Source organism: Monodelphis domestica, chromosome 1, assembly GCF_027887165.1.
Source record: "Monodelphis domestica isolate mMonDom1 chromosome 1, mMonDom1.pri, whole genome shotgun sequence".
Lineage (NCBI taxonomy): Eukaryota > Metazoa > Chordata > Mammalia > Didelphimorphia > Didelphidae > Monodelphis > Monodelphis domestica.
In genome coordinates this window covers 324,614,500-324,630,875 of record NC_077227.1, presented here as the reverse complement: position 1 = coordinate 324,630,875, position 16,376 = coordinate 324,614,500, and the positions used below count along the sequence as shown (strand labels likewise).

The following is a 16,376-nucleotide window of genomic DNA, read 5'->3' as shown; positions in this document are numbered from 1 at the left end:
GAAAGAAAGGTAGGTAGAATTTAGTTCATGAAAGGCACTGAATGCCAAAGGCAAGAAGTTCCTATTTTACCTTGCTGACCATCATTGTAAACCATTGAAAGTTAACCAGCAGGAAAATGAAAGGTGTTGCTCTATTCTTTAGTAAGGTGAGTCCAGACAAATGTTCCAGAGAGTTGAGAGAGGGAGGGACTGGAGGAAGAGAGGGAGAGAGGAGGCTGACAAAGAAGACAAGGAGAACTTCTTTAGGAGTTAGCAGTCTAATGGGAGAAATAGGACTAATAAAAGAAAGACAGCTAATGACCACAAAGTGGCATATGCCAAGAGGCAAAGAGGAAGAAAAACAATAACTGCTATGAAGCCTCAGAGAAAAAGCATATAATTGTCGTTGTGAACACTCTGAGAAGACTTCACAGAAGAAGTGAGGTTTGAGAGGGGAAACTTAACTATGCATAGAATTTGGGGGGGTGAGACTTCCCTTTGGGAAGGTTGTGTAGACCTTGCCATGGACAAAGACACAGAGCCAGAATATACTGAGTGAATTTGGGGCAAAGAAGCCACAAAACTTAAAGAGCTAGACGGGACCTTTGGGATCACCTCATCTGACCCCATTCATCTCACAAATGAGCAAACAGGTCTAGAGTGGTGCCCATGGTCACTGTTAGTAAAAGAGTAGAGTTGGGATTCAAACCCAGATCCTTCAACTTCATGTCCACTCTTGACACTACCAAACTAACTATTCTTACAGGAGATACATCGATGAAATCCATGGTGCATTTTCTCTTCAAAGGGAAGATGACACGAGCCAATAATTATATAGGGTTAGCTAGGATCCTAATAATAGCTCATACTTCTCTGGTATTTTATGGAATTCTTCCCTCACAATGAATCCTAGGGGATGGGCAATGTGGAGATTATTTCCCTTGATGAGGAATTGTTGTTCAGTTGCTTCAGTCACATTCAACTGTTCAAGCCCCTATTTGAGGTTTTCTTGGCAAAGATACTAGAGTGGTTTGCCATTTCCTTCTCCAGCTCATTTTACAAATGAGGAAACTGAGGCAAACAGGTTTAAATAACTTCCCCAGGGTCGCACTTAGTAAGAGTCTGAAGTTAGATTTGAACTCAGGAACAGAAGTCTTTTTGACTCTAGGTCCAGCACTCTACCTACTATGCCACCTAGATGCCCTATGGAGGAGGAAATGGAGAATCTAAGAGGCAAAGTGATCTACTGAATGCCATTAAGGTAATAAATGGCAGAGCCTAGATCCAGAACCATATCTCTTGAGTCTGGTGAGTTGTCACTTCACCACACTGACTATCAAGCTGAGCCAAGTCAAGCTGCCTGAGAAGCTTCACCCTAGCCCAAATGGATCACCTCTCTTTAGATCCCTGACATTTTCACATTTTCATAGCGTTTGAGCCTGGGGCTGCTTTTTGCTTATCTGTCTTTTGGCCTGAAAACAGCTGAAGTTAGAGCTAATCCTGTCCACTTGATTATGGAACTTGAGAATACCAAGGATTAGCTCTGAGTGTTCTAAAAGCTTTCTGATTTTTCCAAGATGAATGTTATAAAAACACCCAACACAGTGCAGCAGAAGCAGGATTTTTAAATGGTCAACCTTAGAGATCATTCAATTCCATTCAGCAATCATTAATAATTGCTGAGTTCCTGCAGTTGTGCAAGGCGCTGACCTTAGTGGGTTCTGGGACAGGGTACAAAAGGCAAAAACTGCCCCCAGGGAACTTTCATGGGGAGGGCAAAGAGATGGGCTGCCTGATCTAACACCCTAATTTTATGGATAAGACAACTGAGACTTAGAGTTTAAATGGACTATCCAAAGTCAAGGTGCAGCAAATAAGTATCAGAAGTAGATTTTTCAAAAAATTTTGTGCAGGGGGCAGTTAGGTAGCTCAGTGGATTGAGGGACAGACCCAGAAAGGAGAGGTTCAAATCTGGCCTCAGACATTTCCTAGCAATGTGACCCTGGGAAAGTCATTTAACTCCTATTGGCTAGCCTTTCTTTACTACTCTTCTGTCTTGGAATAGAGTATTGATTCTAAGATGGAAGGTAAGTGTTTTTTTAGAAAAAAATTTATTCAAGAGACTTTCATAATGGGCCTACTCTGTGCAAGGGCCTGAAGATGAGCCAGAAAACCACTGAGGCATAAGAATTGCATTGGCCAGACTCCATTATTGATTATGCTTCCCTCCTCAAATTCATTCCTTAGAATCTCTCCTCTTCCTGGGACTGTTACCACAATAACATATGGAACTCTTATGCCTGCTCTCTTCTTCCACCTGTAATCTCTCTTCCCCAGTAGTATGCATCTAGGAATAGGCCCATTACACTCTGCTCTGGCCAGATCAAATTCAGAATATGTTAATTTGTGGGTGCCACATCTTAGGAAGGACACCGATGAACCAGAACTTGGCCAGGGAAGGGCAACCAGATTGAAGAAAGGCTTCAACTTCTTGCCATATGAAGACTGGTGGAAGAAATTTGATGTTAAGCTTGGAGCACAGAAGATTTAGGGGAGATATGGTAACTCTTTGAGTACTTGAAGGGGCTTTCATGAAGAAGAGATTTTTTTTTTCTACTTGGTCCCAGATAGCAGTACTAGGATCAATGGACAGAACCTGAAAGAGGACAATTTAGGTTCTATGGAAGGGAAAGAATTTGTAATAATTAGAGCTATCCAAAAGTGTCGTGGGTTGCCATAAGAGGTAACACAAGAGGCTCTCCTTCACTGGAGGTTGGAAAGCAAAAATTGGATCATCATTTGTTAAGGATGGATGTGTAGAGGGGATTCTTTTTTTTTTTAATTTGGAAATTTTAATTTAATTAATTAATTTAAAATATTTTTCTATGATTACATGATTCATGTTCTTTCCTTCCTCTTCCCCCACCCCCTCCCATAGCCAACACACAATTCCTCTGGGTTTTACATGTGCAATTGATCAAGACCTATTTCCATATTATTGATATTTGCACTGGGGTGATCATTTAGAATCTACATCCCCAATCATATTCCCATCAATCCATGTGATCAAGTAGTTGTTTTTCTTCTGTGTTTCCATTCCCATAGTTCTTTCTCTGAATTTGGTAGTGTTCTTTCTCATGAGTCCCTCAGAATTGTCCTGGATCATTGCATTGCTGCTAGTAGAGAAGTCCATTACATTTGATTGTACCACAGTGTATCAGTCTCTGTGTATAATGTTCTCCTGGTTCTGCTCCTCTTACTCTGCATCACTTCCTGGAGGTTGTTCTAGTCTCCATGGAATTCCTCCACTTTATTATTCCTTTGAGCACAATAGTATTCTATCACCAACATATACCACAATTTGTTCAGCCATTTCCCAATTGAAGGGCATCCCCTCATTTTCCAATTTTTTGCCACCACAAAGAGCACAGCTATGAATATTCTTGTACAAGTCTTTTTCCTTATTATCTCTTTGGGGTACAAACCCAGCAGTGCTATGGCTGGATCAAAGGACAGACAGTCTTTTAGCACCTTTTGGGCATAGTTCCAAACTGCCATTCAAAATGGTTGGATCAATTCACAACTCCACCAGCAATGCATTAATGTCCCAGTTTTGTCACATTGTAGAAGGGATTCTTATTCTTGGGTTAGGTGGCCTTTGAGGTGAGTTCCTGCCATTCTAAGTGGGAGAAGAACTTGGTTTGAACTCAAGAGCAGAGGACCTGGTTTTAAACTTTAAAAGTGTTAATTATCACCTGTATGACTCTGGGCAAGTGGCTCCTTCACTCTGGGTCCATTCATAAAACAAAAGGGTAGGTGATTTCTGAGGCTCCCTCTAGTTTTAAATTCTAGAGTCACTGCATTCTAAGTCACTAATTTTCTGCTTTTTTTGGAGTTACAGTAACTTTACAAATGAAAAATATATCACTCATGGCCAATCTCAAGGCGTTTATCTCATCTGTCCCAAAGAGTTAATTTTTCTATTTTTTTTTAATTGGAGGAAGGTTGTGGGAGAAAGTGGGAGGGAAAGAAGGTTTTGGCTAATTGAAAAAAATTTAATTAAAATATATTTATACACATACATTATGTGATATATGTATATATATTTGTGTTTGTGTGATGTGTCTATATCCATATATATCACACAGACATATACATATTATTAATGTATATGAATGAATGAATGGAAATCATATGTGCATATACCTGTGTATGTAAATGCATGAATAGTTTCAAAAGATTGCTCTATTGCAAAAATGAATAATATGGAAATAGGTATCAAGTGATAACATTTGTATAACCCAGTGGAATTGCTTGTCAGCTCTGGTAGAAAAGAGGGAGGGAAAGAAAAAGTATCATGTAAATGTGGAGAAATATTTAAAAATATAAACATTTAAATACATGTATGTATGTCACACACATTTATATCCATTACATATTTATATTCTGAAACCCCAATTCGGATATAAACATATTTGTAGTCTGAGCCTTTGCAGACTATTGAGCTCCAAGTTAAGAAAATAAATCCAATTTCCCATTTTATTTCTTGCCAGCTGCCTTAGCACACATTTTGCGAAGAAGGGAGAGAAAACAATTACCTTCAATCCCTGGACACTGGCCTGTTCAGTGTACTCAAATAAACCAAGCTATCAAACCTTGAACATTTCCAGCTCAGACGACCTTTGTCAACAACATCTGAATGGACCAACATCTGAATGGGAACATTTTGTGATTTAAAACACTCCATGCCATTCTTCCCTTTTCTGGAACAAAGTAATAGAAGGCCTCATGGGGACCTGCCAGCTTTATTTCATTCTGCACAGTGGAGTGAGCTGAACCCAGAGTCAGAAGATGAGTTCAAATCTTGCTTTTGACATTTTTTGGCAGTCACTTTGGGCAAATAATTTATCCACTGGAAGCCTCAAATTTTTTATCAGTGAAATGGGTATTTTGGAGCTGAAAGGAAACTAGGAGAAAACCTAGTACAATCTCTTCATTTTCCAGATGAAGAATCTGAGGCTCTGAGTAATTTATTCAAGGTCCTACTTTCCCTGGAAAAGTTGTTGTTCAGTCATTTTCAGTTCTGTTTGATTTTTTCATGATCCCATTTGGGGTTTTCTTGGTAGGAATACTGGACTGATTTGACATTTCCTTCTCCAGCTCATTTTACAGATGAAGAAACTGAGGCCAATAGGATTAAGTGACTTGCCCAGAGTCACACAGTTTGTGAGTGTTTGAGTCTGGATTTGAACTCCCAAAGATGAGTCTTCCTGACTCTAAATCTGGCACTCTGTTCATTATGTCACCTAAAAGACCTGCTCTTCAATCTGATAGACATTCCCTATAAGGCCCTCCCAAATCTCTCCAATATTAGTTCCTACTCTTCCTTGTAAAGACCCTTTGATCTAGTTCGACTGGATATTTGCACACATTTCTATGTGTTTGTATTCGTGCTGCTTCTGAATTCTGGGGACCTTCCTGAATCGCTCCTTTTCCAGATGCAATGCAACCTACTGAAGTCCCTCCTCCACCCTGAAGTCTTCCCTGACTACCCTAGGAGAAAGGAGATGATTTCTCCTTTCCCTGAGTCCCAGGGTACTCACTTTCTGAACCTCTGTTTTTGGCAGTAGTGGAGGGGAGAATTATAATGCTTATAATATAAACATCTCCTCTGTCACAGGGTTGTTTTGAGAATCAAATATAATTAGTATGATTACAGCAATCTGCATAGCGAGTTTGGGGGCTTTGTACAAGGTACTTTTCCTCTTTGGGTCTGTTTACTCATCTGTAACATGAGGGTATGGATTAGATTACTGCAGTAGTCTCTTCCAGCTCTAACATACGATGACTGTAAGAGTCTAAGCTTTTTTCCAAATCTGAAATGCTAGGATTCTAGGAAACCTAAAGAATTTTCAAAGTCCCTGTTTCAATCCATCCTCCAAAAGAAATCCCCTTCACTTAGCAGAACCAAGAAAACAACATATACAAAGACAACAATGATGCAAATGGAACGACTAATCACTTACACAAAAATAAATATTGTAATGTTAAAAAGAACAATTCTGGCCGCAAAGAAGACTCCTCTTCAGGGGTGAGAGTTCCACGAGTGGAGAACATTTTCAGAGTCTTTTGATACTGATCAATTATGCTGATTTTTCTTCTCTTTCTTTTTGCCCTTAAAATATTATCTGTTATGACATGGCTCTCTGGGAGAGGGGAAGATATTGAAGTGATGGGGAAACTAGGTGGCTCAATAGATAGAGTGACGCCTGGAGACAGGAGTTCAAATCTGGCCTCAGACAACCTGGGCAAGTCATTTAATCCCCTTTGCCTAGTCCTTACTGCTCTTCTGTCTAGTAATATATAACTTAGTATGAATTCTTTGACATATGGTAGGGTGTTTTGTTTAAAAAAAAAGATACTGATGGGAAATTTTGATTATATATATGCATATATATAAAGAAATCAATAAACATTTCAAAAAAGTTTTTGGAAAAAAAAGAAATTCACTATAAGTAATCATGTGCTCCTATATTTCCATGACGGGGGATTCCTCCTGAATAGCTCATTCCACTTTGGTTTGAATCATTAAGCAATTTTTTATTATATCAAACTGAAAAAAAAGGAACAAACCCAAACACTGAAGTTTCTTCCCTCTGGGTCCAACGAGAACAAATCTAATCCCTCATTTGGCTCTGGATACTTAGAATTGACCATCATTTTTCTAGATGCAATTACCAAAGCAAACCTCCAACTCCAAAGGGACAGAGCAAGAACTAAAAAATAATACTGGTTAATTGATTAATATCTATCATGTGCCTTGTCTCCTCACTAGCACTGTAAGAATCTGGAAGGCAGGACCCTGTCTTATTCTTCTCCGATATTTCCTACACTTTTATCACATTCTATGAAAAACAAAAAGTTATCTAGCTTGTCCCTTCCCTTAAACGCCACATATTGGAACAAACAGGTGTGGCAATTCTCCAATTAAACACCTCTATTTTTTCATTCATCTGCTTGCTGGAAATGAGCTGCTGTTTATTTAACTAATTGGACTAAACCACTCCGGCTTACAATTGTAAACAGAGGTGGGCAAACTGAATTAATTTAAACAATGTGAGTGGGGCCTTTCTGGCTTAGCCAAGGATCATAAAGTTAATGTGGAATAACAGGATGATTAAGGCATCCAACCCCTTCATGAAGGGTAATTATACTCCCTCAGTGCTGGCGCCTGGGAGAATTCATTCAGGTGTACAGGCAATTGTCTGCAGGGGAAGAGGGACACATCTGGAGAGGAAGCAGAACCATTCTTTCTCCAGTAATTCTGTCCAAATATTTCCATTTCTATCACTGAACAGTGGTCTTTTGGAATGAACCACATTGATTTTTTTCTTATTAAAATGAAATAGATAGTCCAACCACATCCCACTCAAGTTTTTTGCTAATGCCTCATCACAGGCTCTCCAAAGCTATACCAGAGGACTCTTAGGTCTAGTAGGGCCCACCAAAATGGGAAAGTTTTCAGTGCAGGTCCATTTGATTCCCTATAGAATACAGGATTTTAGCTTGCATTCATAGAACTTTGGAGCTAGAAAGAAGAAATCATCTTGTTCAACCAGCTCATTTTACCACTAGGGGAAACAGTGTCATGGAACAATAGTTTGAACTGTCCAATGCCCCAGGACCATTTGCAAAATCTTACATTTACATGAGGTAGTTCATGCTGATCCAAGTGATCTATTCTCATTCTGCCTCCCTGCAATTACTGTGTATTTATTTTATTATGCCTGTTTTTCTTAACTCTTGTTCATTATTGCCCTTCCATCCCTCTCCAAATAAAATGTGAGATCCTTGAAATCAATAACTTCTTTCTTTTTGCCTTTGTATCTTTAGCATCTAGGAAGGGGTATGGCAAATTTCAGTCTTTTTTTTTTCAGTTATGTCTGACTCTTTGTGATGCTATTTGGGGTTTTCTTGGCAAAAATATGTGAGTGGTTTGCCATTTCCTTCTCTGAATCATTTTACAGATAAAAAAAATGGAGGCCAACAGAGTTAACTGACTTGCCCAGGATCACACTGCTAGTCTGAGGTCAGATGTGAACTCAGGAAGATGAATCTTCCTGACTCCAAACCCAGCACTCTGTCCACTGTGTACTAGCTAGCTACACAGAGTTGGTGCTTAATAAATTCAATTTGAATGAAACTGAATCAAATAAAAAATAGCTTTTACATCTTTCCTTAAGCCACTGGGTGCACTTTAAGACTGTCCAAATTCTTAAACTTGAGCTAAGTTCTTGCTCACTTACCCTAGCTCCCAAGGGGCAATTTAACCCATGGGTCATTGCAATGCAATGTCCTGCTTCCCAATCCAGTGATCTTTCCACTCGACCAAAATACTCTGGGGGTGCTGGAGCCAGCTTGAACAGTCTCGAGTGCCCATTTCCAAATATTTAATATAAGCATTTGTACTTTGAAAATTCACAAATCCTACAAATCAGGACTTAATTTATTGTTTGGGTTTTTCAAATTGTCTGGACATAAGAAAATGATGAGGAGTGATTAACAATGTCGATTACACTCAAAATGTGTGTCATGCACACATTTTTTCCAGAAAACTGGATGTTAAACATTTAATAGTAAATCTCATTCCTATCCATTCTTTTCAGTCCCAAAACAAGTTCCATTTCTTAATAACAACAGCTAAATACTACCCCAGCACACAATAGGACCATTACTTTCCTCATGCATAAAATGAGGAGGCTGGATTAGATAACCTCTAGTTTCTTCCAGTTCTGATATCCTCTTGTTCTGTAGTGCTAAAGTCCCTTCCAGACATGACAAGCTATGCTCTTTGATTTTATGGTCTCTGCCAGCTCTATCATCCCTTCATTCTATCATTTGGAGGCCCATCCCACATTTGAAATTCTCCCTCCCCCGAATTTCCTACAACACCACATTCTGTACCCTACTTTTGGCACTTCATCACATACTGCCTTATGACACATCTCTTATGTTATTGCTATTCAAGTCCTGTATAGTTAATTAACTTTTCACATGTTTATGTCTTGTTTCCCAACTGGTCTATGAGAAGAGGGACTGCATGTGATTTCTATCTGTTTTGTCTCCAGTTGGCAACTGAGACAGGGCCCTCACCCAGAAGGTGCCCAGTACACATTTACTGACTAATAGGTAAGTCATTCTTTGTGTGCCTCTTGTCTGACCTCTCTAAAATCATGATGGGGTTGCCTGTATTTTTGAGATAATAAGACACTAAGGATGTTTTGAGTGCCTGCTGTGTGATATTTGACAAATTTGTTTTCCTGTAATTTTCTACAATTTCACAAGAAATTACTTAGCCTTGAAATGTTGAAATATTGTTTTTCTCACTGGAGTAAACAGGAATCTTAGTTTCATGGGTAGCACCATGATGATTGGGATAAATAAAAGAGAGAAGCAACCCCCATTTATGGGCATCCAGAGAGGAAAAAATATGACACATCTCACTCATTGTTGGGCATTTCTTGAAACATAGAATCACAGAACATTAGAGTTACAACAGACTTTACTGTTCATCGAGACTAACCCCCTCATTTTAGAGAAGGGGAAACTGAGGCTCAGAGAAGGGGTTAATGGTAATTTGGCTGGCCTTTGACCAGAAATAAGCAGTGACTCTGTGAACCCTCAAGAAATCCCATTTGTTCTCTATTCTTTATTCCTATCAACTCATCTCCCCTACCACAATCCAAACAGGCATTTTGAGATATATACTATTCCTAGTTTTCAAGAGGGACCAGCATATCAGAATAATAGGGGTCAAATATTCCTATCACTGCAAGTTCCATCCTTCCAAGTCCACTTTTCTCCCTACCCATGGGCTTAGCATTTATAATTATTTGTGGGAATTGTCCTAGAACAGGGGTTCTTAACCTGGGGTCCACAGACAGCTGCCCCCCATGGGTCCTTGGATGGATGGAGATCTATGAACTTATAACTTTTGATATTTTAACAATATATTTTATTATATGCATTATAAACCATTATTTTGGGAAGCAATCTAAAAATTTCATCAGACCACCAAACAGATCTATGCTATAAAAAGGCAAGGAACCCCTGTTAAGGAGGCAAACCTGCTCCAAGTAAGGATTAGAATAGATATCAAGGTCTCCTCCAAGTCTTGGATTCTATGATTTTAAGGATTTTCAAATAAGACTCCTAAAAGAGTTCTAGCCTCTGGAAGTATACTACTTCACCTTAAAAAATACCCTAAAAATTTAGGTAATTATGCTCATATATAATATAGCCAAGAGCTAGAAAGAAAATAAACAAAAAAGGTATCAATAGGCATCTAGAGGATTATAGCTTTAGAGGGGGTAGGGAGCTCTGAGGTCACTAGTGAGGGAAACCCATTAACTTTCAAGGTAGCCTATTTCTCGTGTGAACAGTCCAACTTGTTAGGAACTTTTGCCTTATATCAAGCCTAAATCTACCTCTCTGCAATTTCTGTTCATTATCATGAATTCTGCCCTCTGGGCCAAGGTGAACAAATCTAGTCCCTTCCTCTTCCATATGATTTGCAACATATGAAGACTGTATAATGCCCCTGTTAAGTCTTCCTAGCGCCTTTAAATTGTTTCTCATATAGTAGAGTCTCTAGGTGAGTCATTCTCCTACTTATCCTCTCTACTGGACATTACTAATTTTTTTAATGACTTGGATGAAGATGTAGAAGACATAGGGTGGCTAGGTAGCACAATGGATAAAGTGCTGAGTCTAGGGTCAAGAAGACTGACTTTCCTGAGATCAAATCTGGCTTTAGACATTTACTATCTGGGTGATCCTAGGCAAGTCACTTAATCCTGTTTGCCTCAGTTTCTTCATCTGACAAAGGAACTGAGGAAGGAAATGGTAAACCACTCCAGTATTCTTGCTGAGAAAACCCTAAATGGGATCATGAAGAGCCAGATATGACTGAAATGACTCAACAACAATATAGAAGACATACTTATCTGTCTTGAAGATAATATCAAGCAGGGTGAAAGACTTCATAGAAATACCTGATAGGACCATTGGTAAGATCCCTCAGGCACTGAATCCCTTTCTTAAAGCTTTAAGTTATAGTCTTGAACTAACTAAAAATACACTTCACTAGGAGTCAAGATGGCAGCTTAGAGACAGCAACAGTTAACAGATCTCTGTAAACCCTTCCTCACCAAATCAAAAACACAATGCTTCAAGGGGACTGAAAACTAAATCTAACAACAGGACAGAGCTAAGGAACTCTAGAACATGTGGGTTTTAAGGGGAAGAAAAAAGGAAGTTCCCAGGACCCCTCTCTCATTTACAGTGCTAAGCCTTCAGTGGTGGTGGGAATTTCTGAGTGGGCAAGGGCACTAGTCTGGAGGGAGTACCTTGGTGGCACAACTATCCCAGGCTCAGGGCATTGAACACAGTTGCGCGTAGAGGCAGCTGGAGGGGAAGCACAGAGCAGGCAGCTGAATTGCAGCCAGGAGGCTCTATCTTGCCTCCCCAAAATTACAATTGACAGCTTCTATGCAGGCAATGAACAAAGAGCAAATGGAACAGAGAAAGATCGAGGAACACTAAGCAAAAACACAGAAATTCCAGCACATTGGACACAAGCTTTGGAAGAACTCAAAATACAATTCAAAAAACCATTAAGAGAGGCTGAAGACAACTGGGAAAAAAACTTAAAAAGAAAAACAAGTCACCTGGAAACAGAAAACATTGTCTTGAAAGCCAAAATTAACCAGCTTGAAAATGAGGCAAAGGAGATGAAAGATCAGAAGGAAATGGATGACCAAAAATCCAGGGATGAAATTCAGTCTTTAAAAACTAGAATCTAATAACTAGAAGCAAGTGACTTCACAAGGCAGCAGGAAGCTATGAAACAAAATCAAAACAATGAAAAAATTGAGGAAAATATGAAACACCTAATCCACAAAAATGGAAGATCAAGAAAACACATCTGGGAGAGACAACTTAAGAATCATTAGACTACCGGAAGATCACAACAAAAGAAAAAGCCTGGAGATCATTCTACAGGAAATTATCCAAGATAACTGCCCCGACATTCTAGAGCAAGGAGGAAAAGTGGAGATTGAAAGAATCCACAGATCACCTCCTGTACTTAATCATCAATTGACAATACCCAAGAACATTATAGCCAAATTCAAGAACTACCAGACCAAGGAAAAAATATTACAAGCTGCTAAGAAGACATCATTCAGATGCCATGGAATCACAGTTAGGATAACACAGGATCTGGCTGCATCTACACTGAAGGACCAAAAGGCATGGGATGTGATATTCCAGAAAGTAAGGGAACTAGGTCTACCACCAAGAATCAACTACCCAGCAAAATTGACTATATTCTTTCAGGGGAAAATATGGTCATTTAATAAAATAGAAGACTTCCAATTATTCATAAAGAAAAGACAGTACTTGAACAGAAAATTTGAAGCTCAAACACAGAACTCAAGAGAATCAACAAAAGGTAATTAAGAAAGGGGAAAAGCCCCCCCCCAAAAAAAACAAAAAGACTTTTTTAAGGGACCCAATAAGTTAAAATGATTTGTATACCTACAAGAAAAGAGGATATTGGTAACTCTTAAAAATTGTTATTATCACCTGGGTAGCTAGAAGAATTATACTTCGAGGCAACAGTGACAAACTATATACGATGAAATGCTAACACACACACATATCTATATAACTAGAGGTAAAAAAAGAGCTTGATATGAAGAGAAATGGGAAAAGAAACAAAATATATATAAACAAAAATATATATAAAGAAAAAAATATATATCATAAAGAAGTGCATGGCGGGAGGTAGGGAGAATAACAATACACTGGAAGGGTAAAGAAGTTGGAGACAGGAAATACTTAATTCTAAAGTGCATTGAAATTGGCTCAAAGAGGGAAAAACAATCAGATCCATTGGGGCAGAGGATCAATTTGTGCCCTATAGAAAAGTAGAAGGGTAACAAATGGACTGATGGGGAGGGAAGTAATACAAGGGAGGGGGGGTAGTTTTTAAAGACCATAAAGAAAATAAGAGGGGAATAAGAAGGGAGGCGGGGTAGAAAGGGAAGTAAAATAAGGGTGGGAACTGGGGGACTGGTTAAAAACAAAACACTGGTATGGAAGGAAATATAGAAGGAAAGAAGAAAGGGAAGGACTAGGAGTGGAAATCAAAATGTTGGGAAATACACAGCTGGTTATCATAACTGAATGTGAATGGAATGAACTCATCCATAAAATGCAAGCAAATAGCAGAGTGGATTAGAAACCCAAATCCTACTATATGTTGTCTACAAGAAAAAAACATGAGGAAGGTAGACACACATAGGGTAAAGGTAAGTGGATGGAGCAAAATCTGTTGGGCATCAACTGAGAAAAAGAAGGCAAGAGTTGCAATAGTGATACCTGATAAAGTCAAAGTAAAAATAGGTCTAGTTAAAAGAGATAGGGAAGATAATTACATCCTGATAAAAGACAGTATAGACAATGAGGAAATATCAGTAATCAACATGTATGCACCAAATGGCATAGCATCTGAATTTCTAAAGGAGAAACTAGTGGAGTTCAAGGATGCAATAGATAGAAAAACTATACTAGTAGGAAACCTGAACCTTCCTCTATCAGAACTAGATTAATCAAACCAAAAAATGAATAAGAAAGAGGTAAGAGAAGTGAATGAAATCTTAGAAAAATGAGAGTTAGTAGATATGTGGAGAAAAATAAATAGGTCCAAAAAGGAATACACATTTTCAGCAGCACATGGTACATTCACAAAGACTGAGCATATATGAGGGCATAAAAATATTGCAAAAAAGTGCAAAAGAGTAGAAATAATAAATGCAAACTATTCAGATCACAATGCAATGAAAATAATAATTAGTAAGGGTACATGGAGAGGCAAATAAAAAATTAATTGGAAATTAAGTAATATGATTCTCTAAAATCAGTTAATTAAAGAAAAATCATAGAAACAACTAATAATTTCATTGAAGAAAATGATAATAATGAGACATCCTTTCAAAATCTATGGGATGCAGCCAAAGCAATACTCCGGGGAAATTTATATCCTTAAATTCATGTATTAAGAAATTAGGGAGGGCAGAGGTCAATGAATTGGGGATGCAAATCCAAAAACCAGAAAGTGAACAAATTAAAAACCCTCAGATGAAAACTAAATTAGAGATCCTAAAAAATTAAAGGAGATATTAATAAAATGGAAAGTAAAAGAACTATTGATTTAATTAATAAGACTAGAAGTTGGTACTTTGAAAAAACAAATAAAATAGATGAAGTACTGGTCAATCTAATTAAATAAAAGCAAGAAGAAAACAGAATTAACAGTATCAAAGATGAAAAGGGAAACCTCACCTCTAATGAAGAGGAAATTAAGGCAATCATTAAAAACTATTATGCCCAATTATATGGCAATAAATATGGCAATCTGGGTGAAATGAATGGATATTTCAAAAATATGAATTGCCTAGATTAACAGAAGAAGAAACAGAATACCTAAATAACCCCATATCAGAAAAAGAAATTGAACAAGCCATCAAAGAACTCCCTATTAAAAAATCCTCAGGACCAGATGGATTCACAAATGAATTCTATCAAACATTCAAAGAACAAGTAATCCCAATATTATACAAACTATTTGACAGAATAAGTAATGAAGGAGTTCTACCAAATTTCTTTTATGACACAAATATGGTACTGATTCCAAAGCCAGGGAAGTTAAAAACAGAGAAAGAAAACTATAGACCAATCTCCTTAATGAACATAGAATACTAGCAAAAAGACTCCAGCAAGTGATCACGGGGATTATTCACTATGATCAGGTGGGATTTATACCAGGAATTCAAGGATGGTTCAATATTAGGAAAACCATCTGCATAATTGACCATATCAGCAAGCAAACCAACAAAAAATCAGATAATTATCTCAATAGATGCAGAAAAAGCCTTTGACAAAATATAACACTCATTCCTATTGAAAACACTAGAAAGTATAGGAATAGAAGGGCCTTTCATAAAAATAATAAACAGTATATATCTAAAACCATCAGCAAACATCAACTGCAATGGGGATAAACTAGAAGCCTTCCCAATAAGATCAGGAGCGAAACAAGGATGCCCATTATTACCTCTATTATTTAACATTGTACTAGAAACACTAGCAGTAACAAGTAGAGAAGAAAAAGAAATTGAAGTTATTAAAATAGGCAATGAGGAGACCAAAATATCACTCTTTGCAGATAGAGAATCAATTAAAAAGCTAGTGGAAATAATCAACAACTTTAACAAAGTTGTAGGATACAAAATAAACCCACATAAGTCATCAGCATTTCTATATATTTCCTACACATCTCAGCAGCAAGAGTTAGAAAGAGAAATTCCATTTAAAACTACCCTAGACAATATAAAATATTTAGGAATCTATCTTCCAAGACAAACATAAGAACTCTATGAACACAACTACAAAACACTCTCCACACAATTACAACTAGATCTAAATAATTGGAAAAACATTAATTGTTCATGGGTACAATGAGCTAATGTAATAAAAATGACAATCCTACCCAAACTAATTTACTTATTTAGTACCATACCCATAGTACTACCAAAAACTTTTTTTTTTTTACTGAATTAGAAAACATCATAAAGTTCATTTGGAAGAACAAAAGATCAAGGATATCTAGGGAAATAATGAAAAAATGTGAAGGAAGGTGGCCTAGCAGTACCAGATCTCAAACTATACTATAAATCAGTGGTCATCAAAACAATATGGTACTGGCTAAGATACAGAAAGGAAGATCAGTGGAATAGACTAGGGGTAAGTGACCTCAGCAAGAAAGTCTATGACAAGCCCAAAGATTCCAGCTTTTGGGACAAAAATCCACTATTTGATAAATACTGCTGGGAAAATTGGAAGACAGTGTGGGAGAGATTAGGATTTGATCAACACCTCACACCCTGCATACACCAAGATAAACTCAGAATGGGTGAATGACTTGAACATAAAGAAGGAAACAATAAGTAAATTAGGTGAACACAGAATGATATACTTGTCAGATCTTTGGGAAAGGAGAAAAAATTACAAAATGTAAAATAAATAATTTTGATTACATTAAATTAAAAAGATTTTGTACAAATAAAACCAATGCAACAAAAATTAGAAGGGAAGCAACAAATTGGGGAAAAAATCTTCATAACAAAAACCTCTGACAAAGGTCTAATTATTCAAATTTATAAAGAGCTAAACTAATTGTACAAAAAATCAAGTCATTTCCCAATTGATAAATGCACAAAGCACATGAATAAGCAATTTCAGATAAAGAAATCAAAACTATTAATAAGCAC

The 16,376-nt window shown here is 37.5% G+C and overlaps 1 protein-coding gene and 1 long non-coding RNA gene across 6 annotated transcripts in view; one reads left to right on the top strand and one right to left on the bottom strand.

Moving 5' to 3' along the window:
* BEGAIN (brain enriched guanylate kinase associated) overlaps positions 1-16,376 on the bottom strand; it is a 284,146-nt gene that overhangs the window by 116,418 nt on the left and 151,352 nt on the right. The window lies entirely within an intron of this gene.
* LOC103104089 (uncharacterized) overlaps positions 1-16,376 on the top strand; it is a 53,327-nt gene that overhangs the window by 18,613 nt on the left and 18,338 nt on the right. The window contains exon 2 of one of the 2 annotated variants that reach the window (XR_008915090.1): positions 9,071-9,168. This is a non-coding gene — a long non-coding RNA (uncharacterized LOC103104089). Of the gene's footprint in view, positions 1-4,061; positions 9,169-16,376 lie in introns of those variants that run through there. The other variant, XR_008915089.1, reaches the window with a different exon arrangement.